This window comes from Gadus morhua, chromosome 13 (assembly GCF_902167405.1).
Source record: "Gadus morhua chromosome 13, gadMor3.0, whole genome shotgun sequence".
NCBI classification, from domain to species: domain Eukaryota; kingdom Metazoa; phylum Chordata; class Actinopteri; order Gadiformes; family Gadidae; genus Gadus; species Gadus morhua.
In genome coordinates, this window is record NC_044060.1 from 26,453,390 (window position 1) to 26,456,891 (window position 3,502).

The 3,502-nt window shown below is 42.8% G+C and overlaps 1 long non-coding RNA gene across 1 annotated transcript; it reads left to right on the forward strand.

Moving 5' to 3' along the window:
- The first annotated feature begins 2,096 nt into the window (after nucleotides 1–2,096).
- Nucleotides 2,097–2,337, forward strand: LOC115557706 (uncharacterized). The gene is made up of 2 exons (XR_003979229.1): nucleotides 2,097–2,145; nucleotides 2,261–2,337. It is a non-coding gene; the product is annotated as an uncharacterized LOC115557706 (long non-coding RNA).
- The last annotated feature ends 1,165 nt before the right edge of the window (nucleotides 2,338–3,502 follow it).

A 3,502-nucleotide genomic window follows, 5' to 3' on the forward strand; every position in this document is an offset into this window, starting at 1 on the left:
CTTGACACCCAATAATAGGAATTTGTACAAAAACAATAGGTTGTCTCGCAACATAGTTGCTTGACACCCAATAATAAGAATTCGTACAAAAACAATAGGTTGTCTCGCAACTTTGTTGCTTGACACCCAAATATGTGGGTGTCAAGCATAATGAGACTCGGTGGGCTAATTCTGCCGGATGGACGGAATCGGCCAGGGGGCTACATGACGACCGTCTCGGAAATCGGCAATACCGACAGCCGGTGGGATGAGCATTATGCGAGTACGCGTCAATGTTTACCAAATGGGAAAAGGACCCCACCTAGAGGTAAGGGCGCAATACAGTCTGCCTGACAGAACAAATGTCACAAATACATAGGGGTATTTGGAACAATATCCCAAAAAGAGACACAATGTAAACAAGCATCCGTTCTGGAGGTGGTTCGTGAAGCATCTAATCCAGTGGGAATTGCAGTTTATATTGTAGGTGGGCGGAATGGGAAATATAGTCATTGTTGCATTATACATTAAGTACCGCTTGTCACCACACGAGTGCAGTGTCTACCCATTAATGAACGCCACACGAGTGCAGTGTCTACCCATTAATGAGCGCCGTCAAGTTTGATTGGCTCTCGCGGCCAAACGGTTTTGAATTTGAGAAAGCTGTTTGATACATTTGTTCAGCTTGGTCTGAAGATCATACATGCCAAGTTCCATGAAGATTGGACATAATTTGTGGCCTGTGGAAATTTACAACTGATTTTGACAACTTTCAACATGGTGGCCAAGTTCTGATGTTGCCATGAGAAATAATGTATAAGCTATATGAGGAGGTCTGAAAGTATCATCAAACATTGAGAATAAGTTTGAAATGTACTCATGTGAAGAAAGAGGAGTTAAAACACGTCTTCATTAATTATAGCGCCCCCTAGAGGTCAATGGTCACCAAATTCATTCAGTGTCACCTTTATGGGGTCATGGGTCTATGTACCAAGGTTGGTTATGATATGTCAAAGGGCTGCTGAGAAAAGGGCTTACTGCCGGTTTGTGTCTGCATTTTGTCGTCTGTGTAGTCCGAAGAGATCTGGATCTAGTCATGCAATTGGCGTGTCTGCACCATTTACGGTTTGGGCTGTGGTACCAGTTTCAGGGAGGTAACTATATAAAAAAAAAAATTGCTACAAAAACAATAGGGATCCAACCTGTTGGCTTGGACTCCTAATAATCCTTACAAAAACAATAGGGATCCAACCTGTTGGCTTGGACCCCTAAAAATCCTTTAAAAAACAATTGGGATCCAACCTGTTGGCTTGGACCCCTAATAATCGCTAAAAAAAACAATAGGGATCCAACCTGTTGGCTTGGACCCCTAACTAGAACTGCAAGCAGTTATGCAGGGGTCCAAGAAATGTGCATTTCGCCGGCACAACGCGAAGCATGTGTTCAAAACGCTACCGTGAACCTGTGGATAGAAAGGTTTTGACTCTGGGAGGTTCGGTGTGGGAGATATATCCCCAAACGCGTTTTCAGAACATTCCTTTGGCCAGTTAGGAGATGAACAATTCCCTCATTTATGGCGGCCCCTAATGGCGAAATTTTGTAGAGGATATACAATTTCCTCGTTTATTGCGCCCCCTAATGGCGAACGACATTATCGAACGACATTAAGGTTAGCACCAACATGTGTGTATAATTTGGACTCGATCCGATGTCTAATTTTAGATTTTTTTGGATTTTTGATTTTCCACGTCTAATTTAGCTAATAAACCAATATTCAAAACGCTACCGTTTCGTCGTCGAAGGTCGGATCAAAAAAGTGTTCGATTTTTTTTTTGTTGTGCGTCTGAAGATGTCGTGTGCAAAGTTTGGTGTCGATTGGTCAATAAATGTGGGAGGAGTAGTGTTACGTTACACGTTTTGAGTTTGTATTAGGCACTTTAGAGCCCCCTGCAGGCCATTACTTGTATTCAGTTCTTTCGTAGATTCTTAATATTGCGTTCATTCTCATTGGCTGATAAGAGTCACGTTGTTAGTCACGTGATTTCAGACGTGATCTGTCATTATTTCGGCAGCCATTTTGATCTGTCATTTGAGCCAGAGATCCACACGGTGAAACATTTTTATCTCACGTCATTCATCCTTGTAAGCCTTGGAGAAGCTTTGTTTGTAAGTAACTTAATTCATCTATGTCTTATGTAATTATTTACGTTCGTATTTCATTGTATTTCACAACTTTATAACTACGTTTTTATAACCAATTTGCATATTGGTTCATTTTCAGTTTCACACTTCTAAACCTGCAACAACTTGTTCAACAACAATCAATAAATGGACATTCAAGTGGATGTCGACAACATCCTCTACGGACTTTCATCATTGATCCTGTATTCAAGTTTTGTTGGGGAAAAGTGTTTAGCTGTCTGGTGATGTGTGCATCGCTACGTGCTCAGGTGCCAGAACAAGTAGCGAAAATACAGTTTAGCGGTTTTCGCGATTTTGCGAAAAAATATTATGGACGCAAATGGGCACTGCCTATGCCAAAAGATGCAGCAGACTCCAGTGAATCTGTGCGTGTAACGTTTTGGACTGTGGGAGGTTTGGTGTGGGAGTTATAGCCCCAAACGCGTATTCCTTGGTATAGCGCCACCTAGTGACCGGCGTGTCTGGATTTTGTCGTCTGAGTAGCGGTGCCGGACCTGGATCTAGTCATGCAATTTTGGCTTGTCCGGACCATTTACGGTTTGGGCTGTGGTACCACTTCTAGGGGGAGGTAGTATAAAAACTAGAACTGCAAGCAGTTATGCAGGGGTCCAAGAAATGTGCATTTCGCCAGCACAACGCAAAGCATGCCTTAAAATTTTCCTCGTGGCGAAATATTCCGAATTTTTATCGAACTCCATTAAGGGTAGCACCAACGTGTGTGTAAAATTTGGACTCGATCTGATGTCTAATTTTGGATTTTTGGGGATTTTTTATTTTCCACGTGTAACGTAGCCAATAAACAAATATTCAAAACGCTACCGTTTCGGCGTCGACGGTCGGATCAAAAAAGTGTTCGAATTTATTTATTTGTGTGCGTCTGAAGATGTCGTGTGCAAAGTTTGGTGTTGATTGGGCAAGAAACGGTTTTCGCGATTTTGTGAAAATAATTCACAGACGCAAATGGGCGTGGCCTATGCCAAAAGATGCAGAAGACTCCAGTGCATCTATGGGTATAACGTATTGACTGTGGGAGGTTCGGTGTGGGAGTTATAGCCCCAAACGCGTATTCCTTGGTATAGCGCCACCTAGTGACCGGCAGGTCTGGATTTTGTCGTCCGCGTAGTCCTCAAGGACCTGGATCTAGTCATGCAATTGGCGTGTCTGCACCATTTACGGTTTGGGCTGTGGTACAAAAACAATAGGGATCCAACCTGTTGGCTTGGACCCCTAAAAAATCCTTACAAAAACAATAGGGATCCAACCTGTTGGCTTGGACCCCTAAAAATCGCTACAAAAACAATAGGGCTCCAACCTGTTGGCT